Source organism: Oncorhynchus masou, unplaced genomic scaffold (genome assembly GCF_036934945.1).
Source record: "Oncorhynchus masou masou isolate Uvic2021 unplaced genomic scaffold, UVic_Omas_1.1 unplaced_scaffold_1856, whole genome shotgun sequence".
In the NCBI taxonomy this organism is placed as follows: domain Eukaryota; kingdom Metazoa; phylum Chordata; class Actinopteri; order Salmoniformes; family Salmonidae; genus Oncorhynchus; species Oncorhynchus masou.
The window spans coordinates 55157-78747 of record NW_027008364.1 but is presented as its reverse complement, the minus strand read 5'-3'; the positions used below and the strand labels follow the sequence as shown (position 1 = coordinate 78747).

Sequence of the window (23591 nt, the reverse complement as noted above, 5' to 3'; positions counted from 1 at the left end):
GCGTTATACCCTGGGTTGTCCTGAACAGAATGAGTCTATGTTAGTTATGAGATGACATGGTGTTATACCCTGGGTTGTCCTGAACAGAATGAGTCTATGTTAGTTATGAGATGACATGGCGTTATACCCTGGGTTGTCCTGAACAGAATGAGTCTATGTTAGTTATGAGATGACATGGCGTTATACCCTGGGTTGTCCTGAACAGAATGAGTCTATGTTAGTTATGAGATGACATGGTGTTATACCCTGGGTTGTCCTGAACAGAATGAGCCTATGTTAGTTATGAGATGACATGGCGTTATACCCTGGGTTGTCCTGAACAGAATTAGTCTATGTTAGTTATGAGATGACATGGTGTTATACCCTGGGTTGTCCTGAACAGAATGAGCCTATGTTAGTTATGAGATGACATGGCGTTATACCCTGGGTTGTCCTGAACAGAATGAGTCTATGTTAGTTATGAGATGGCGTTATACCCTGGGTTGTCCTGAACAGAATGAGTCTATGTTAGTTATGAGATGGTGTTATACCCTGGGTTGTCCTGAACAGAATGAGTCTATGTTAGTTATGAGATGACATGGTGTTATACCCTGGGTTGTCCTGAACAGAATGAGTCTATGTTAGTTATGAGATGGCGTTATACCCTGGGTTGTCCTGAACAGAATGAGTCTATGTTAGTTATGAGATGGCGTTATACCCTGGGTTGTCCTGAACAGAATGAGTCTATGTTAGTTATGAGATGACATGGTGTTATACCCTGGGTTGTCCTGAACAGAATGAGTCTATGTTAGTTATGAGATGACATGGTGTTATACCCTGGGTTGTCCTGAACAGAATGAGTCTATGTTAGTTATGAGATGACATGGCGTTATACCCTGGGTTGTCCTGAACAGAATGAGTCTATGTTAGTTATGAGATGACATGGTGTTATACCCTGGGTTGTCCTGAACAGAATGAGTCTATGTTAGTTATGAGATGACATGGCGTTATACCCTGGGTTGTCCTGAACAGAATGAGCCTATGTTAGTTATGAGATGACATGGTGTTATACCCTGGGTTGTCCTGAACAGAATGAGTCTATGTTAGTTATGAGATGACATGGCGTTATACCCTGGGTTGTCCTGAACAGAATGAGTCTATGTTAGTTATGAGATGACATGGTGTTATACCCTGGGTTGTCCTGAACAGAATGAGTCTATGTTAGTTATGAGATGGCGTTATACCCTGGGTTATCCTGAACAGAATGAGTCTATGTTAGTTATGAGATGACATGGCGTTATACCCTGGGTTGTCCTGAACAGAATGAGTCTATGTTAGTTATGAGATGACATGGTGTTATACCCTGGGTTGTCCTGAACAGAATGAGTCTATGTTAGTTATGAGATGACATGGCGTTATACCCTGGGTTGTCCTGAACAGAATGAGTCTATGTTAGTTATGAGATGACATGGTGTTATACCCTGGGTTGTCCTGAACAGAATGAGTCTATGTTAGTTATGAGATGGCGTTATACCCTGGGTTGTCCTGAACAGAATGAGTCTATGTTAGTTATGAGATGACATGGCGTTATACCCTGGGTTGTCCTGAACAGAATGAGCCTATGTTAGTTATGAGATGGCGTTATACCCTGGGTTATCCTGAACAGAATGAGTCTATGTTAGTTATGAGATGACATGGCGTTATACCCTGGGTTGTCCTGAACAGAATGAGTCTATGTTAGTTATGAGATGACATGGTGTTATACCTGAACAGAATGAGCCTATGTTAGTTATGACATGGTGTTATACCCTGGGTTGTCCTGAACAGAATGAGCCTATGTTAGTTATGAGATGACATGGTGTTATACCCTGGGTTGTCCTGAACAGAATGAGTCTATGTTAGATATGAGATGACATGGTGTTATACCCTGGGTTGTCCTGAACAGAATGAGTCTATGTTAGTTATGAGATGACATGGCGTTATACCCTGGGTTGTCCTGAACAGAATGAGTCTGTTAGTTATGAGATGACATGGTGTTATACCCTGGGTTGTCCTGAACAGAATGAGTCTATGTTAGTTATGAGATGACATGGCGTTATACCCTGGGTTGTCCTGAACAGAATGAGCCTATGTTAGTTATGAGATGACATGGTGTTATACCCTGGGTTGTCCTGAACAGAATGAGTCTATGTTAGTTATGAGATGACATGGCGTTATACCCTGGGTTGTCCTGAACAGAATGAGTCTATGTTAGTTATGAGATGACATGGCGTTATACCCTGGGTTGTCCTGAACAGAATGAGCCTATGTTAGTTATGAGATGGCGTTATACCCTGGGTTATCCTGAACAGAATGAGTCTATGTTAGTTATGAGATGACATGGCGTTATACCCTGGGTTGTCCTGAACAGAATGAGTCTATGTTAGTTATGAGATGACATGGTGTTATACCCTGGGTTGTCCTGAACAGAATGAGCCTATGTTAGTTATGACATGGTGTTATACCCTGGGTTGTCCTGAACAGAATGAGTCTATGTTAGTTATGAGATGACATGGTGTTATACCCTGGGTTGTCCTGAACAGAATGAGTCTATGTTAGTTATGAGATGACATGGTGTTATACCCTGGGTTGTCCTGAACAGAATGAGTCTATGTTAGTTATGAGATGGCGTTATACCCTGGGTTGTCCTGAACAGAATGAGTCTATGTTAGTTATGAGATGACATGGCCCCTGGGTTGTCCTGAACAGAATGAGCCTATGTTAGTTATGAGATGGCGTTATACCCTGGGTTATCCTGAACAGAATGAGTCTATGTTAGTTATGAGATGACATGGCGTTATACCCTGGGTTGTCCTGAACAGAATGAGTCTATGTTAGTTATGAGATGACATGGTGTTATACCCTGGGTTGTCCTGAACAGAATGAGCCTATGTTAGTTATGACATGGTGTTATACCCTGGGTTGTCCTGAACAGAATGAGCCTATGTTAGTTATGAGATGACATGGTGTTATACCCTGGGTTGTCCTGAACAGAATGAGTCTATGTTAGATATGAGATGACATGGTGTTATACCCTGGGTTGTCCTGAACAGAATGAGTCTATGTTAGTTATGAGATGACATGGCGTTATACCCTGGGTTGTCCTGAACAGAATGAGTCTGTTAGTTATGAGATGACATGGTGTTATACCCTGGGTTGTCCTGAACAGAATGAGTCTATGTTAGTTATGAGATGACATGGCGTTATACCCTGGGTTGTCCTGAACAGAATGAGCCTATGTTAGTTATGAGATGACATGGTGTTATACCCTGGGTTGTCCTGAACAGAATGAGTCTATGTTAGTTATGAGATGACATGGCGTTATACCCTGGGTTGTCCTGAACAGAATGAGTCTATGTTAGTTATGACATGGTGTTATACCCTGGGTTGTCCTGAACAGAATGAGTCTATGTTAGTTATGAGATGACATGGCGTTATACCCTGGGTTGTCCTGAACAGAATGAGCCTATGTTAGTTATGAGATGGCGTTATACCCTGGGTTATCCTGAACAGAATGAGTCTATGTTAGTTATGAGATGACATGGCGTTATACCCTGGGTGGTCCTGAACAGAATGAGTCTATGTTAGTTATGAGATGACATGGCGTTATACCCTGGGTTGTCCTGAACAGAATGAGTCTATGTTAGTTATGAGATGACATGGCGTTATACCCTGGGTTGTCCTGAACAGAATGAGTCTATGTTAGTTATGAGATGACATGGTGTTATACCCTGGGTTGTCCTGAACAGAATGAGCCTATGTTAGTTATGAGATGGCGTTATACCCTGGGTTATCCTGAACAGAATGAGTCTATGTTAGTTATGAGATGACATGGCGTTATACCCTGGGTTGTCCTGAACAGAATGAGCCTATGTTAGTTATGAGATGACATGGCGTTATACCCTGGGTTGTCCTGAACAGAATGAGTCTATGTTAGTTATGAGATGACATGGTGTTATACCCTGGGTTGTCCTGAACAGAATGAGTCTATGTTAGTTATGAGATGACATGGCGTTATACCCTGGGTTGTCCTGAACAGAATGAGTCTGTTAGTTATGAGATGACATGGCGTTATACCCTGGGTTGTCCTGAACAGAATGAGTCTATGTTAGTTACGACATGGCGTTATACCCTGGGTTGTCCTGAACAGAATGAGTCTATGTTAGTTATGAGATGACATGGCGTTATACCCTGGGTTGTCCTGAACAGAATGAGCCTATGTTAGTTATGAGATGACATGGCGTTATACCCTGGGTTGTCCTGAACAGAATGAGTCTATGTTAGTTATGAGATGACATGGTGTTATACCCTGGGTTGTCCTGAACAGAATGAGTCTATGTTAGTTATGAGATGACATGGCGTTATACCCTGGGTTGTCCTGAACAGAATGAGTCTATGTTAGTTATGAGATGACATGGTGTTATACCCTGGGTTGTCCTGAACAGAATGAGTCTATGTTAGTTATGAGATGACATGGTGTTATACCCTGGGTTGTCCTGAACAGAATGAGCCTATGTTAGTTATGAGATGACATGGCGTTATACCCTGGGTTGTCCTGAACAGAATGAGTCTATGTTAGTTATGAGATGACATGGTGTTATACCCTGGGTTGTCCTGAACAGAATGAGCCTATGTTAGTTATGAGATGACATGGTGTTATACCCTGGGTTGTCCTGAACAGAATGAGTCTATGTTAGTTATGACATGGTGTTATACCCTGGGTTGTCCTGAACAGAATGAGTCTATGTTAGTTATGAGATGACATGGTGTTATACCCTGGGTTGTCCTGAACAGAATGAGTCTATGTTAGTTATGAGATGACATGGCGTTATACCCTGGGTTGTCCTGAACAGAATGAGCCTATGTTAGTTATGAGATGACATGGTGTTATACCCTGGGTTGTCCTGAACAGAATGAACCTATGTTAGTTATGAGATGACATGGCGTTATACCCTGGGTTGTCCTGAACAGAATGAGCCTATGTTAGTTATGAGATGACATGGTGTTATACCCTGGGTTGTCCTGAACAGAATGAGTCTATGTTAGTTACATTGTCAACATGTTCCGTGGACCACGCAGCAGAATACATTCATGGCCAGTGGTGGGAAAAGTACCCAACTGTCATACTTGAGTAAAAGTATCGATACCTTAAAACGAAAACGAAGTAAAAGTGAAAGTCACTCAGTAAAATACTTCTTGAGTAAAAGTATTAAATGTACTTAAGTATCAGAAGTAAATGTAATCGCAAAAAATATAAATTGGAAGTTTACATACACTTAGGTTGGAGTCATTAAAACTCGAACCACTCCACAAATTTCTTGTGAACAAACTATAGTTTTGGCAAGCCGGTTAGGACATCTACTTTGTGCAGGACACAAGTAATTTTTCCAACAATTGTTTACAGACAGATTATTTCACTTATAATTCACTGTATCACAATTCCAGTGGGTCAGAAGTTTACATACACTAAGTTGACTGTGCCTTTAAACGGATTGGAAAATCTGTTTATGTCATGGCTTTAGAATCTTCCGATAGGCTAATTGACATAATTTGAGTCAATTGGAGGTGTACCTGTGGATGTATTTCAAGGCCTACCTTTAAACTCAGTGCCTCTTTGCTTGACATCATGGGAAAATCAAAAGAAATCAGCCAAGACCTCAGAAAAAAATTGTAGACCTCCACAAGTCTGGTTCATCCTTGTCTGGTTCATCCAAATGCCTGAAGGTATAAATCTGATATAAACACCATGGGACCACGCAGTCGTCATACCGCTCAGGAAGGAGACTCTGGTGTGAAAAGTGCAAATCCATCCCAGATCAACAGCAAAGGACCTTGTGAAGATGCTGGAGGAAACAGGTACAAAAGTATCTATATCCACAGTAAAAGGAGTCCTATATCGACATAATCTGAAAGGCCGCTCAGCAAGGAAGAAGCCACTGCTCCAAAACCACCATAAAAAAGCCAGACTACGGTTTGCAACTGCACATTGGGACAAATATCAAACTTTTTGGAGAAATGTCCTCTGGTCTGATGAAACAAAAATAGAACTGTTTGGCCATAATAACCGTCGTTACGTTTGGAGGAAAAAGGGGGAGGCTTGCAAGCCAAAGAACACCATCCCAACCGTGAAGCACAGGGGTGGCAGCAGCATGTTGTGGGGGTACACAAAATAGATGGCATCATGAGGGAAGAAAATTATCTGGATATATTGAAGCAACATCTCAAGACATCAGTCAGGAAGTTAAAGCTTGGTCGCAAATGGGTCTTCCAAATTGACAATGACCCTAAGCATACTTCCAAAGTTATGGCTTAAGGACAACAAAGTCAAGGTATTGGAGAGGCCATCAAAAAGCCCTGACCTCAATCCTAAAGATAATTTGTTGGCAGAATTGAAAAAGCGTGTGCGAGCAAGGAGGCCTACAAACTTGACTCAGTTACACCAGCTCTGTCAGGAGGAATGGGCCAAAATTCACCCAACTTATTGTGGGAAGCTTGTGGAAGGCTACTCATGATGAAAGAAATAAAAGCTGAAATAAATAATTTTCTCTACTATTATTCTGACATTTCACATTCTTAAAATAAAGTGGTGATCCTAATCCTTTTTACTAATATTAAATGTCAGGAATTGTGAAAATCTGAGTTTAAATGTATTTGGCTAAGGTGTATGTAAACTTCCGACTTCAACTGTAGGTATCAAAAGTACAAGTATAAATAATTTCAAATTCCTAATATTAAGCAAACCTGACGGCACAATTTTCTTGTTTTTTTTACATTTATGGATAGCCAGGAGCACACTTCAACACTCAGACATAATTTACAAACTAAGCATTTGTGTTTCGTGAGTCTGCCAGATCAGAGGCAGTAGGGATGACCGGAGATGTTCTCTTGATAAGTGCATGAATTAGACCATTTTCCTGTCCTGCAAAGCATTCAAAATGTAACTAGTAATTTTGGATGTTAAGGAAAATGTATGGAGTAAAAAGTACATTATTTTCTCTAGGAATGTATTGGAGAAAAAGTAAAAGTTGTCAAAAATATAAATAGTAAAGTACAGATACCCCAAAAAACTACTTAAGTAGTACTTTAAAGTATTTTTACTTAAGTACTGAACACCACTGTTCATGACTCCATTCTATGCGCATCAAAATGATGACCTGCTTCTCTGAATTGCCTTGTGAAAACCTAACGTATTTTATAATTTAGCTCGTCATGTTGGCAGTAGAACAAGCTTTCAAATGATGCCCATCTGACCCAGATTGTGATTTATAATGGACTGTTTTTGGAATGCGAAAACAACAGTAATTGTGTGAAGGAGGGATGCAGGGTTGTGTTCCAAACAAAACAACAAAGTAGAGATAAAAATAGCGCCTTATAGTTGACACTTCTTTGATTTTGTTATCAACAAATGCGGCAAAAAGTACAGTAAATGTAAAATGCACATAAATTGGATTCAGTCTTGTGTCAGTCAGGTGAACTGTTGTGTCCTCAACGTTAGTCATCATTTTCCCATAATCTCCAAACCGTTCCCTTTTAATTGCTATCATGGTTTTGCATATACTTTCCATATTTCTTCTGTAAGAAACATTTCCATTGAGCCCAATCCATAAAGGCCCACGAGTGTAATGGGTTAACTATTTATCCAGATACTGAGTTTTTTTTTTAACATGTTTTTCTGCACATGAAAACAAAACATTTTATTCATGTTTATTAGACCAGTTTGTTTTTCACTACAGACTTTTAAAGGCAATTTACGCTTAAGCAGCTTTTACCATGAATGCGATCTCCGAGAAAGGCTATCGTCAGCTTTGAAGGAATCCCAATCTCGGTTCTACACTGCCCGTTAGGTGAATTGATCAGTACAGTATTTGAGCAGATATACAGTGTCTTACCTGGGCAGGGCTGGGAGTTGTAGTCCTGGTACTCCACTGGGGATCCACTACAGGCACTGGAGTAGTCAGTGTCTTACCTGGGCAGGGCTGGGAGTTGTAGTCCTGGTACTCCACTGGGGATCCACTACAGGCACTGGAGTAGTCAGTGTCTTACCTGGGCAGGGCTGGGAGTTGTAGTCCTGGTACTCCACTGGGGATCCACTACAGGCACTGGAGTAGTCAGTGTCTTACCTGGGCAGGGCTGGGAGTTGTAGTCCTGGTACTCCACTGGGGATCCACTACAGGCACTGGAGTAGTCAGTGTCTTACCTGGGCAGGGCTGGGAGTTGTAGTCCTGGTACTCCACTGGGGATCCACTACAGGCACTGGGGTAGTCAGTGTCTTACCTGGGCAGGGCTGGGAGTTGTAGTCCTGGTACTCCACTGGGGATCCACTACAGGCACTGGAGTAGTCAGTGTCTTACCTGGGCAGGGCTGGGAGTTGTAGTCCTGGTACTCCACTGCTGGGGATCCACTACAGGCACTGGAGTAGTCAGTGTCTTACCTGGGCAGGGCTGGGAGTTGTAGTCCTGGTACTCCACTGGGGATCCACTACAGGCACTGGAGTAGTCAGTGTCTTACCTGGGCAGGGCTGGGAGTTGTAGTCCTGGTACTCCACTGGGGATCCACTACAGGCACTGGAGTAGTCAGTGTCTTACCTGGGCAGGGCTGGGAGTTGTAGTCCTGGTACTCCACTGGGGATCCACTACAGGCACTGGAGTAGTCAGTGTCTTACCTGGGCAGGGCTGGGAGTTGTAGTCCTGGTACTCCACTGGGGATCCACTACAGGCACTAGAGTAGTCAGTGTCTTACCTGGGCAGGGCTGGGAGTTGTAGTCCTGGTACTCCACTGGGGATCCACTACAGGCACTGGAGTAGTCAGTGTCTTACCTGGGCAGGGCTGGGAGTTGTAGTCCTGGTACTCCACTGGGGATCCACTACAGGCACTGGAGTAGTCAGTGTCTTACCTGGGCAGGGCTGGGAGTTGTAGTCCTGGTACTCCACTGGGGATCCACTACAGGCACTGGAGTAGTCAGTGTCTTACCTGGGCAGGGCTGGGAGTTGTAGTCCTGGTACTCCACTGGGGGATCCACTACAGGCACTAGAGTAGTCAGTGTCTTACCTGGGCAGGGCTGGGAGTTGTAGTCCTGGTACTCCACTGGGGATCCACTACAGGCACTGGGGCTGCTCTTGCCCTCGGCTGAGGCACAGGTGCGCTTGCGCGTGCGGAAGCCTTTGGCACACTCCTGGGAGCAGGTCGACCATGTCTCCCACGGCGACCACCTGGTGCCACCTGGTTGTCGGAGCAAAGGTCGACCACTACTGCCTCCTCCACTGGCCCTGACCAAGTCTTCAACCAGGGCTGAATCACAGATATACTCATACATGAGACATTACAACACAAAAGGTGATTTACAATATTCTTTTTACTTCTCAAAGTCATAAATATGTTGTTTTCCTAATGGTCTGGTAGGAGAACAGCTCTGATAAACAATGGTCTTCTGTGACCTAAAGCTTGGCAATGAAATATCAGACAATGTGCTGGTTCTAAGAGTGCAGAGGCTTCCTTCCTCATGACATGGCTGTTAGAATCTGGGCCAAACATTCAACCGTGGGGTAAAATCTGGGTTAATCGGTTCCAGATGAACTCTTTGAAAAGTGAAAGAAAAGCAACACGTCACCTAAATTATGGAAATGACTTCAATAATGAATTGAAAGCTTTTTATTTTCTGTGTGGTTTGAAACCAGGGCAGCAGTAAAATGTCATACTGCCCATGTTACTGTGAGGCCAGATGTCTCCTCTTGAGTCTAGACAGCGCCTCTGTGACACAGTGTTTAGGCCTGGTGACAGCCTGTGACATGGTTTTAGGCCCGGTGACAGCCTGTGACATTGTGTTTAGGCCCGGTTACAGTCTGTGACATTGTGTTTAGGCCCGGTGACAGCCTGTGACATTGTGTTTAGGCCCGGTTACAGTCTGTGACATTGTGTTTAGGCCCGGTTACAGTCTGTGACATTGTGTTTAGGCCCGGTGACAGCCTGTGACATGGTGTTTAGGCCCGGTGACAGCCTGTGACATTGTGTTTAGGCCCGGTGACAGCCTGTGAATGTTGTTTAAGCCCGGTGACACCCTGTGAATGGTGTTTAGGCCCGGTGACAGCCTGTGACATGGTGTTTAGGCCCGGTGACAGCCTGTGACATGGTGTTTAGGCCCGGTGACAGCCTGTGAATGGTGTTTAGGCCCGGTGACAGCCTGTGACATTGTGTTTAGGCCCGGTGACAGCCTGTGACATGGTGTTTAGGCCCGGTGACAGCCTGTGACATGGTGTTTAGGCCCGGTGACAGCCTGTGACATGGTGTTTAGGCCCGGTGACAGCCTGTGACATGGTGTTTAGGCCCGGTGACAGCCTGTGACATGGTGTTTAGGCCCGGTGACAGCCTGTGACATGGTGTTTAGGCCCGGTGACAGCCTGTGACATGTGTTTAGGCCCGGTGACAGCTGTGACATTGTGTTTAGGCCCAGTGACAGCCTGTGACATTGGGTTTAGGCCCGGTGACAGTCTGTGACACTGTGTTTAGGCCCGGTGACAGTCTGTGACACTGTGTTTAGGCCCGGTGACAGTCTGTGACATTGTGTTTAGGCCGGTGACAGCCTGTGACATTGGGTTTAGGCCCGGTGACAGTCTGTGACACTGTGTTTAGGCCCGGTGACAGTCTGTGACATGGTGTTTAGGCCCGGTGACCACGCGGTTGCTCTGTAATCTGCAAATTGTCGCAAACACATCCTCTCTATATGCCTTGCTTTACATGGAGCCTGTCTTAAATATGCACACACACACACACACACACCTTCTCCCCGTCTAGTTACTGTCAGCAGGAGAGGCGTTCTGCCTGACTGTCTGACCTTTAAATCAATGAGAGGCTGTGGACTGTGACACCTACCCCACCCCGGGGAGCCTGTCGCTGGGTACGACCGCCCAGATCGTCTCGCCCCAGTGAGCACAGCATGGGTCATCCCAGCTGGCCGGTTAAAAACCACAGCCCACTGCATAACATCAGAGGCTTAGCAGGCTTGTCTGTCTGTCTCTGTCTGTCTGTCTGTCTGTCTGTCTGTCTGTCTGTCTGTCTGTCTGTCTGCCTGGCCTGCCTGCCTGTCTGTCTGTCTGTCTGCCTGCCTGCCTGTCTGTCTGTCTGTCTGCCTGCCTGTCTGCCTGTCTGCCTGCCTGTCTGTCTGTCTGTCTGCCTGCCTGCCTGTCTGTCTGTCTGTCTGCCTGCCTGTCTGCCTGTCTGCCTGTCTGTCTGTCTGTCTGCCTGTCTGCCCTTGGTTCTTTAGAAGGGGTGTGGAAAGGTGTATAGAGAAAGTGTGTGAGTGTATGTCCAGTACGTATGTATGAGTGGGACCTCAGACTTACCTTCAGTCTCACAGGTGGCGGTGCCGTCGTTGGGGCAGACGCGGGTCTCCACCTTCTTCTTGCCCAGCTGCAGCTGATGAGGGTCTGGAAGGAGGGCCCTGCAGGTGTAGCGGGTCCTCTGCTCCTGGCGGGCCCCGTCCTGGGTCACATTCACCGGCATCCAGGGGGTCCAGGGGGTGTTGCGACGGACCTCCGGACACGCCTCCAGGTTACAGGTCTTGTACTCCTAAGGGAGTGTGTTTTAGGGAAGAGGAGAGAGGATTGAAGGATGTATGAAAAGAAGAGAGGATATGTCAGCTTCGACCTGACTGTTCATCCTCAGGCTATGATAAATGAATAATGAAAGATGCCATTCACTAGATCAAATAAGGGTGTTATCTGTGAGAAAGTTGTGGTAAAGGATGCCTTTGGGTGTGTGTGTGTGTGTGTGTGTGTGTGTGTGTGTGTGTGTGTGTGTGTGTGTGTGTGTGTGTGTGTGTGTATGTGTGTGTGTGTGTGTGTACCAGAGCACATCCTGGGCAGGTGTTCCCCTTCTCACAGCTCCTGACCCGGGAATGGACCCCTCCTCCACACTCTGCACTGCACTGAGACCAGGAGCCCCAAGACGACCAGAACACAGGCAGGGGACATGGGCTCTTCTCGTTGCACAGCCTACACACACACACACAAACACACGGTAAACCTGCAGTCCTACTCTTTCTGCCTGGTGGTCTCTGTAAGAGAAGGTGAACCACTGCTTTACAATATGTGCACCATTTCAGGGCATTGCAACGCTGAACGAGGGTCACCTGCAACGCCACAAGAAAACCTGACAATGTGAACCTGACTGAATGTGAACCTGACTGAATGTGAACCTGACTGAATGTGAACCTGACTGAATGTGAACCTGACTGAATGTGAACCTGACTGAAGGTGAACCTGACTGAATGTGAAGCTGACTGAATGTGAACCTGACTGAATGTGAACCTGACTGAATGTGAACCTGACTGAAGGTGAACCTGACTGAATGTGAACCTGACTGAATGTGAACCTGACAGAATGTGAACCTGACTGAATGTGAACCTGACTGAATGTGAACCTGACTGAAGGTGAACCTGACTGAAGGTGAACCTGACTGAAGGTGAACCTGACTGAATGTGAACCTGACTGAATGTGAACCTGACTGAATGTGAACCTGACTGAATGTGAACCTGACTGAATGTGAACCTGACTGAAGGTGAACCTGACTGAATGTGAACCTGACTGAATGTGAACCTGACTGAATGTGAACCTGACTGAATGTGAACCTGACTGAATGTGAACCTGACTGAAGGTGAACCTGACTGAATGTGAACCTGACTGAATGTGAACCTGACTGAAGGTGAACCTGACTGAAGGTGAACCTGACTGAAGGTGAACCTGACTGAAGGTGAACCTGACTGAATGTGAACCTGACTGAATGTGAACCTGACTGAATGTGAACCTGACTGAAGGTGAACCTGACTGAATGTGAACCTGACTGAATGTGAACCTGACTGAAGGTGAACCTGTCTGTATGTACTGCATTGAGTCCCTCTGTCTCACCTCTCGTCTCGGCCTTGTCCCACACAGACACGCCCCCCATGCCGGGGGAGGGGTTGTTGCAGGAGCGCTGGCGCACCTCGTACCCGATGCCACAGCTGGTGCTGCACTGACCCCAGGTGGACCAGGGGGTCCAGCCTCCGTTCCTAGAGGAGACAGAGAGAGATGGACAGAGACAGAGAGAGAGGACAGAGACAGACAGAGACAGAGACAGAGAGAGAGAGACGGACAGAGAGAGAGAGACAGAGAGAGAGAACTCAGAACAACTGGGAAGACACAGATTCACCTAAAACTCTAATAGCCTAGTCTATTGTAAACTCTAACAGCTGTCATGACGTTGGCCTGTTTGGGTATAGCAAGCCCATCCCCCTCTCCCTTCCTCCCCCTTTCCTCCTTCAACTAGGTTGCTCTGGTCAGAGAGACGTCGTAAATTCCTGAGGATCTCCTCATGGACACACAGTACAGAGAGAGTAGATTTTCATGGAGAACAAAGGAAATCCTTCCACCTCACAGAACTTGAGGTACGAAGAAATTTCATGTTCCGGAGAAAGTATAAAAGATCGGTGAAGAATCCAGCTACGAACTGGTCCGTTTGTCACGACTTGGGGAAGCTCATGGGAGACGGTGTGGCCACATTACCATAACACAGTTTATATAATTGCCCCAGATATGAGGTTTACATCTTTTATTTAATTTTTATTTTACCTTTATTTAACCAGGTAGGCAAGATGAGAACAAGTTCTCATTTATGTATGGATGACTCATAGTGAAGACTGGGTTCGTGCAGATAATGAATGAGACTAACGTTAGGTAAAGTAAATAATTAATTAATTCGAAGACTAATTGATCAGATAAAATATCTGAAAAGTTATTTTAGGAAATGATAACGTTGTAATCTGAATATTTTTCCTTGGTGCCCCAACTTCCTAGTTAATTAGTTACGTGATTAATCAGTTGATCACGTAATAACTCATTACAGAGAATCTTTGACAAAAAACAATCAGTCTTCAGTTAATGATAGTAAAGACACGACACGGCCTTGTCTATTGTAAACTCTAATAGCCCAGTCTATTGTAAACTCTAATAGCCTAGTCTATTGTAAACTCTAATAGCCCAGTCTATTGTAAACTCTAATAGCCTAGTCTATTGTAAACTCCAATAGCCTATTCTATTGTAAACTCCAATAGCCTTGTCTATTGTAAACTCTAACAGCCTAGTCTATTGTAAACTCTAACAACCTAGTCTACTGTAAACTCTAATAGCCTAGTCTATTGTAAACTCTAATAGCCTTGTCTATTGTAAACTCTAATAGCCTTGTCTATTGTAAACTCTAAGCCGTGTCTAGTAAACTCTAATAGCCTTGTCTATTGTAAACTCTAATAGCCTAGTCTATTGTAAACTCTAATACACTATTGTAAACTCTAATAGCCCAGTCTATTGTAAACTCTAATAGCCTAGTCTATTGTAAACTCTAATAGCCTAGTCTATTGCCCAGTCTACTGTAAACTCTAATAGCCTAGTCTATTGTAAACTCTAATAGCCTTGTCTATTGTAAACTCTAATAGCCTTGTCTATTGTAAACTCTATAGCCGTGTCTAGTCTCTAATAGCCTTGTCTATTGTAAACTCTAATAGCCTAGTCTATTGTAAACTCTAATAGCCTAGTCTATTGTAAACTCTAATAGCCTAGTCTATTGTAAACTCTAATAGCCCAGTCTATTGTAAACTCTATTGTAAACTCTAATAGCCTAGTCTATTGTAAACTCTAATAGCCCAGTCTATTGTAAACTCTAATAGCCTAGTCTATTGTAAACTCTAATAGCCTAGTCTATTGTAAACTCTAATAGCCTAGTCCTCTAGTCTATTGTAAACTCTAATAGCCTTGTCTATTGTAAACTCTAATAGCCTAGTCTATTGTAAACTCTAATAGCCTAGTCTATTGTAAACTCTAATAGCCCAGTCTATTGTAAACTCTAATAGCCCAGTCTATTGTAACCTCTCTGAAAGCAGAAGAATAGAAGAACAGAACAAACATTGCTGAGGCAACATGTGCTTGTCTGGGAAGCTGACTGGGCTGAGGCATAAAAAATCCACCTAATGTGTTTAAGTGCTTCAGGCTGGTGGAGCTTCCCTTCTAATTAAATTGGTGCTTTCTGTAAAAGACTATTTAATTTCAGCACCTCCGTCTCTCTACTTCATAGTAACACAGTAAAGTAAGCAACAGGAAGCCACCAGTGAAGACTGTAATCTCTCTAATAACACACACACACGCACACGCGCACACGCACACGCGCGCACGCGCACACACACACACACACACACACACACACACACACACACACACACACACACACACACACACACACACACATATATAGACGTGCTATGCTATACTGAGAGGTTCCGTTTTCGGTTTTCAACTCACTCTCTAGATAAATCCCATCTCTTTTTTTGCCTAATGAGGGAAACCTATAATAATAGAGGGCAAGGGAGTCCTTCAGTTTCCTCTGAGAACATGTCAACACTGTCTGGGAGTTGGACTCTGCTGCTGGTCTGATTCTACTACTGTAGTTTCCTCTGAGAACATGTCAACACTGTCTGGTAGTTGGACTCTGCTGCTGGTCTGATTCTACTACTGTAGTTTCCTCTGAGAACATATCAACACTCTGGGAGTTGGACTCTGCTGCTGGTCTGATTCTACTACTGTAGTTTCCTCTGAGAACATGTCAACACTCTGGGAGTGGACTCTGCTGCTGGTCTGATTCTACTACTGTAGTTTCCTCTGAGAACATATCAACACTCTGGGAGTAGGACTCTGCTGCTGGTCTGATTCTACTACTGTAGTTTCCTCTGAGAACATATCAACACTCTGGGAGTAGGACTCTGCTGCTGCTGGTCTGATTCTACTACTGTAGTTTCCTCTGAGAACATGTCAACACTGTCTGGGAGTTGGACTCTGCTGCTGGTCTGATTCTACTACTGTAGTTTCCTCTGAGAACATATCAACACTGTCTGGGAGTTGGACTCTGCTGCTGCTGGTCTGATTCTACTACTGTAGTTTCCTCTGAGAACATGTCAACACTGTCTGGGAGTTGGACTCTGCTGCTGCTGGTCTTTCTACTACTGTAGTTTCCTCTGAGAACATATCAACACTGTCTGGGAGTTGGACTCTGCTGCTGCTGGTCTGATTCTACTACTGTAGTTTCCTCTGAGAACATGTCAACACTGTCTGGGAGTTGGACTCTGCTGCTGGTCTGATTCTACTACTGTAGTTTCCTCTGAGAACATATCAACACTCTGGGAGTTGGACTCTGCTGCTGCTGGTCTGATTCTAACTGTAGTTTCCTCTGAGAACATGTCAACACTCTGGGAGTTGGACTCTGCTCTGGTCTGATTCTACTACTGTAGTTTCCTCTGAGAACATATCAACACTGTCTGGGAGTTGGACTCTGCTGCTGGTCTGATTCTACTGACTGTAGTTTCCTCTGAGAACATGTCAACACTGTCTGGGAGTTGGACTCTGCTGCTGGTCTGATTCTACTACTGTAGTTTCCTCTGTCAACACTCTGGGAGTTGGACTGATTCTACTACTGTAGTTTCCTCTGAGAACATGTCAAACACTGTCTGGGAGTTGGACTCTGCTGCTGCTGGTCTGATTCTACTACTGTAGTTTCCTCTGAGAACATGTCAACACTGTCTGGGAGTTGGACTCTGCTGCTGGTCTGATTCTACTACTGTAGTTTCCTCTGAGAACATATCAACACTCTGGGAGAACAGTAGTTTCCTCTGAGAACATATCAACACTCTGGGAGTTGGACTCTGCTGCTGGTCTGATTCTACTACTGTAGTTTCCTCTGAGAACATATCAACACTCTGGGAGTTGGACTCTGCTGCTGGTCTGATTCTACTACTGTAGTTTCCTGAGAACATATCAACACTCTGGGGTTGGACTCTGCTGCTGGTCTGATTCTACTACTGGCGTTTCCTCTGAGAACATGTCAACACTCTGTCCTTGGAAGTCGAATGTCAACTCTCTGAAAGCAGAAGAATAGAACTCATCAAGAATAGAACAAACATTGCTGAGTCTACGTGTGCTTGTCTGCTGCTGGTCTGAAGTCTCATGTTACTACTTGTCTTTGTCTAGAGATCCATTTAAGGTCAACATGTACAATACCTTCTGTCAAATATACTGACAGTTTGTCATGCTGGAAACATAGAATGAGAGCGGACTCAAATGCGCATCAGCCCAACTGGAACAAAAAAACGGGAATCAGGTGCTCAAATGAGGGACTTGATAATCCCCAAAAGCTCCAGGAAACATACTCTGACTCTGCTGACGGTCATGACTATTCCACTTTTGGGAAGTCAGTGACCGTTATGATGTTTGGTACTGAATGATGAATAGCAGACTGAAACTTATCTTGTCTTCTTCCTCTACAGTACCTGGAACAGTTGGCCACCTCTACAGTACCTGGAACAGTTGGCCACCTGGATGGTGGGGCCCTTGCAGTTGGAGCCTCCACACTGAGGGACTGGACTGTTACAAGAGCGTGAGCGACACGCGCAACTGGTGCTGGCTCCCTCCCTGTCGTCATGGGTACAGGTTGCCATGGCGCCCAGGGGCTGAAGCCACCGTCCTGGGTCAGGTTCCTTACCTGTGAGCAGGAATTCAGCATCAGAAGGGACCAATCAGAGATTGGGTCAGAATGGTGGCTAATGGGGAAAAGTGGTAGGACAAAGGGGAAGGTGGTAGGAGAGAGGGAAGGTGGTAGGAGAGAGGGGAAGGTGGTAGGAGAGAGGGGAAGGTGGTAGGAGAGAGGGGAAGGTGGTAGGAGAGAGGGGAAGGTGGTAGGAGAGAGGGGAAGGTGGTAGGAGAGAGGGGAAGGTGGTAGGAGAGAGGGGAAGCTGTTAGGAGAGAGGGGAAGCTGTTAGGAGAGAGGGGAAGGTGTTAGGAGAGAGGGGAAGGTGGTAGGAGAGAGGGGAAGGTGGTAGGAGAGAGGGAAGTTGTTAGGAGAGGGGGAAGGTGGTAGGAGAGAGGGGAAAAGTGGTAGGACAAAGGGGAAGGTGGTAGGAGAGAGGGGAAGGTGGTAGGAGAGGGGGAAGGTGGTAGGAGAGACTCAAGTTGGTAGGAGAGAGGGGAAGGTGTGTGTAGGAGTAGGGAGAGAGGGGAAGGTGGTAGGAGAGAGGGGAAAAGTGGTAGGACAAAGGGGAAGGTGGTAGGAGAGAGGGGAAGGTGGTAGGAGAGAGGGAAGGTGGTAGGAGAGAGGGTGCTGTTAGGAGAGAGGGGAAGGTGTTAGGAGAGAGGGGAAGGTGTTAGGAGAGAGGGGAAGGTGGTAGGAGAGAGGGAAGTTGTTAGGAGAGAGGGGAAGGTGGTCACCTGGAAGAGTCCTGAAAAGGGAGGACAAACCTGAAGGTGGTAGGAGAATGCTATTTTAAGCTTAGGAGATTCAGGCTTTTAGTGTTAGGAGAGGTTTAAGGGTTTGGAGAGAGGGAAGGTTAGGAGGAAGGTTTGGGAAGGTTGGTAGGAGTAGGGTTAGGTGGTAGGAGAGAGGGAAAAGAGAGGTCAAACATTTAGGAGAAAAAGGAAGGTTTCATGAAAACAAAAGGTGTGTATGTTACATATGAGGGTGTGTGTGTGATAGCATATGAGGTGTGTGTGTGTGATACAGAGAGGGGAATATGATATGTGTGTATAGGAGATGAGGGGAAGGTGTTAGGAGAGAGGGAAGGTGTTATACATAGATATGAGGGGAAGGTGGTACATATGAGAGAGGGGGAAGGTGTGTTACATATGATATGAGTGTAGGAGAGAGGTGTGTATGTTACATATGAGAGGGTGTGTTGTTAGGATGAGAGTGTATGTTACATATGATATGAGGTGTGTGTTAGGATGATATGAGGGAAGCTGTTACATATAATATGAGGTGTGTATGTTAGGATATGATATGGGTGGTAGGAGAGAGGGGAAGGTGTGGAGAGAGGGGAAGGTGGTAGGAGAGAGGGGAAGGTGATAGGAGAGAGTGGTAGGAGAGAGGGGAAGGTGTGTGGGGAAACTACATATGATATGAGGTGTGTGTGTGTGTGTATAATATGAGTGTGTGTATGTTACATATGATATGAGTGTGTGTGTTGTGTGTATGATATGAGTGTGTGTGTTACATATGATATGAGGTGTGTGTTACATATGATATGAGGTGTGTGTGTTACATATAATATGAGGTAACATTTACCTGAATTACATATGATATGAGGTGTTCAGTGTGTTACATATTTATGAGGGTTTGTTATATTAGAGGTTTGTTTTTTGGGGTTAATTGGTAGTAGGGTTATGTTTATGATATGGGTGTTAGGGTTAAAATAGTGTGTTTTTACATATGATATTTCATGAAAACAAAATGTATGTGTATGTTACATATGATATGAGTGTGTGTGTTACATATGATATGAGTGTGTGTGTTACATATGATATGAGGTGTGTATGTTACATATGATATGAGGTGTGTGTGTTACATATGATATGAGGTGTATGTTACATATGATATGAGGTGTGTATGTTACATATGATATGAGTGTGTGTGTGTTACATATGATATGAGGTGTGTGTGTTACATATGATATGAGGTGTGTGTGTTACATATGATGTGAGGTGTGTATGTTACATATGATATGAGGTGTGTGTGTGACCCTTACCGGGCACTCAGTGATATTCTGGCTCCACTGGCTCATGTTGGAACTGTCCTCGATGGTGGTGCAACGCTTCTGCTTACGGTCCCAGCCACAGTAGGGGTCTCGGGCGTCCAGGCAGTGCCTGTAGGACCCCAGGGCACAAAGACAGCAGTCAGTGGAGAGGGACAGCACTGGAAAAACACCTCACACCTCAACTCACTCAACAACATGTTAGCGTAAAGCTCGGAAAACAGCTCTCCCCCAATAGAACCCATACAGTATCAGACTGGTGCTAGTTGAGGTGTTGACACATCAAGAAGGACATACTCTGACATATGCTCCACTGTAAGGCACCGTGCCATACAACACGCTTCACTGCAGCTCAGTGTTTGTATGCTCCAGAAAAAACACAAGCTAATTTCAGTCATTAAATCCAGGATTGTTAATGAAAAGAAGTTGTCAGAGACCCCGGGAAGGGAACCCCCTAGCTTAGGACTGCTGTTTGACAACGTGTTTGTGAAAAGGCATAGGTCAGGGCAGCCCATAGAAATAGGTACAGGACTCTAGTGTTTACCAACTTATAGAAGTAGTAGAAGAAGAACGTGGACTACTTCAAAATGGAGATGGCCCCAATGGTGCTGCCCGTGCTCTCACAGACGCCATAATGGGACAGATACAATGGTGCTGCCCGTGCTCTCACAGACGCCATAATGGGACAGATACAATGGTGCTGCCCGTGCTCTCACAGACGCCATAATGGGACAGATACAATGGTGCTGCCCGTGCTCTCACAGACGCCATCATGGGACAGATACAATGGTGCTGCCCGTGCTCTCATGGTGGTGCTGCCCGTGCTCTCACAGACGCCATAATGGGACAGATACAATGGTGCTGCCCGTGCTCTCACAGACGCCATAATGGGACAGATACAATGGTGCTGCCCGTGCTCTCACAGACGCCATAATGGGACAGATACAATGATGCAATGTCTATCAAGGTCAATGGGCAGCCTCTCTACCATAAGACTCTGTCTGACAGGCACAGGTGAGGACAGCCTCCGTAGGACCCTGTCTGACAGGCACAGGTGAGGACAGCCTCTCTACCGTAGGACCCTGTCTGACAGGCACAGGTGAGGACAGGCTCTCTACCGTAGGACCCTGTCTGACAGGCACATGTGAAGACAGCCTCTCTACCGTAGGACCCTGTCTGACAGGCACAGGTGAGGACAGCCTCTCTACCGTAGGACCCTGTCTGACAGGCACAGGTGAGGACAGGCCTCTCTACCGTAGGACCCTGTCTGACAGGCACAGGTGAGGACAGCCTCTCTACCGTAGGACCCTGTCTGACAGGCACAGGTGAGGACAGCCTCTCTACCGTAGGACCCTGTCTGACAGGCACAGGTGTCTGACAGGCACAGGTGAGGACAGGCTCTCTACCGTAGGACCCTGTCTGACAGGCACATGTGAAGACAGCCTCTCTACCGTAGGACCCTGTCTGACAGGCACAGGTGAGGACAGCCTCTCTACCGTAGGACCCTGTCTGACAGGCACAGGTGAGGACAGGCTCTCTACCGTAGGACCCTGTCTGACAGGCACATGTGAAGACAGCCTCTCTACCGTAGGACCCTGTCTGACAGGCACAGGTGAGGACAGCCTCTCTACCGTAGGACCCTGTCTGACAGGCACATGGTCTAGGAACCCTGTCTGACAGGCACATGAGAGGACAGCCTCTTACCGTAGGACCCTGTCTGACAGGCACAGGTGAGGACAGGCTCTCTACCGTAGGACCCTGTCTGACAGGCACATTCAGGCTGGGACCCTGTCTGACAGGGACCCTGTCTGGTTGTTTATGTGGCTCCATGAGGCCCAGATGGAGCAGAGAAAACAGGTCCTGTTGACCCAGAGCACTCAGTAGGCTGATGAACAGAGCAAGAGGCCAGTGTGTCTGTCTGCCTTGAATTATGGAGCGGAAGAGATATGTGTCAACATTGTGGAAGTGTTTCACGGTGGAGTCGAGTATGACTTTTCTTATGACCTATGTCGTGCTTATGAAGACTTTGTGAACGCTCTATAAAGCCTTTTATAGATTGTTTGATTATTTGCTGTCTTTGTATCTCCTGTTCCCTTGCATCTGTGCAAGACAACGGGTCAGTCCCAAATACCACCCTATTCCCTATATATTACACTACTACCAATGGGCCCTCGTCGAAAGTAGTGCACTATATAGGGAACAGGGTGGCATTTGGGACTAAGCCATCTACAATCTGATGAATGGAATATAACTGCACTAACAGCAGCCTACCTAGGACCTATTGGTATTCTGTATAGGGAGCGCGACCAACAAAACACTCCCCAATAATAAACAGTTGACAGATCAGTTCCTGATAATCAGCAGTAATATCAGTTTAGCAGGCAGCGGGGGAGAGACTAACAACCACTGTGTTGATCACCCTGCTGACGGGCTGGCGGCTACAGACTACAGTAAATCATGGTTGTCTAAGAGGGATGGGAAGGGGTATGGTCATAGTGTGTGTGTGTGTGTGTGTGTGTGTATGAGAGAGAGAGAGATTTAATGGGGTTGGGAGAATAAACGTTTCGCTGTGAGACCAGAGTCAGAACGGGGATGGGTTAGTTTGGGCTTCCAGTCCTGTGAAAGCTCTTTTCTCCAGGTTCAGAGAGCCTCTCTCTACAGCAACAATACATTGCTAAGCAGTGGGGGGGGGGGGGTTAACAAGCCCCCCCCAGACCCCTTAACTGTCCCTCAAACCCTCTCCTCATCTCCCACTGAGTGACCCCACTCTGGAAACAGTTTATTACACGACAGCCCCCAGTCTACCAGACAAGGTCTCACTGTGACCCCACTCTAGAAACAGTTTATCACACGACAGCACCCAGTCTACCAGACAAGGTCTCACTCTGGGGATGGAGAGAAGAAAAGTGAGAGGAGAGGAAAGGAAAGGAGGGAGAAAGAGATGATGTGACAGGAGAGGGGGATAGTATAAAGAAAGCCACTCCCAAGCTGCACCAGTAATCAATATCACCATACATTGCCAGTAATCAATATGTACATCTATCAATCACCAGTAATCAACATCTCCATCTATCAATCACTAGCAATCAACATCTCCATCTATCAATCACTAGCAATCAACATCTCCATCTATCAATCACCAGTAATCAATCATCTATCAATCACCAGTAATCATCTCCATCTATCAATCACCAGCAATCAACATCTCCATCTATCAATCACCAGCAATCAACATCTCCATCTATCAATCACCAGCAATCAACATCTCCATCTATCAATCACCAGCAATCAACATCTCCATCTATCAATCACCAGCAATCAACATCTCCATCTATCAATCACCAGTAATCAATATGTACATCTATCAATCACCAGTAATCAACATCTCCATCTATCAATCACCAGTAATCAACATCTCCATCTATCAATCACCAGTAATCAATATCACCATATATCGCCAGTAATCAATATGTACATCTATCAATCACCAGCAATCAACATCTCCATCTATCAATCACCAGCAATCAACATCTCCATCTATCAATCACCAGTAATCAACATCTCAGTATTTCCCTACATAAAGCCATCCAGCCGTCTGTCTACATTATGGAGTGGAAGAGATAGTGTGTCAACATTGTGGAACTTTAGTATGACGGTAAAGTCTAGTAAGCCATCTACAATCTGATGAATGGAATATAACTGCACTAACAGCAGCCTACCTAGGACCTATTGGTATTCTGTATAGGGAGCGCGACCAACAAAACACTCCCCTGCAATAAACAGTGGACAGATCAGTTCCTGATAATCAGCAGTAATATCAGTTTAGCAGGCAGCGGGGGAGAGACTAACAACCACTGTGTTGATCACTACAGACTGCACTAAATAATGGTTGTCTGAGAGGGATGGGAAGGGGGCAGGGGTATGGTCATAGGGTGAGTGTGTGTGTTACACAAATTATTATGTGCTAGGGTGTGTGTGTGTG

General features: G+C 45.5%; 1 pseudogene; it reads right to left on the bottom strand.

Moving 5' to 3' along the window:
* Positions 1–23591, bottom strand: part of LOC135532456 (semaphorin-5B-like) — a 49859-nt pseudogene that overhangs the window by 9182 nt on the left and 17086 nt on the right.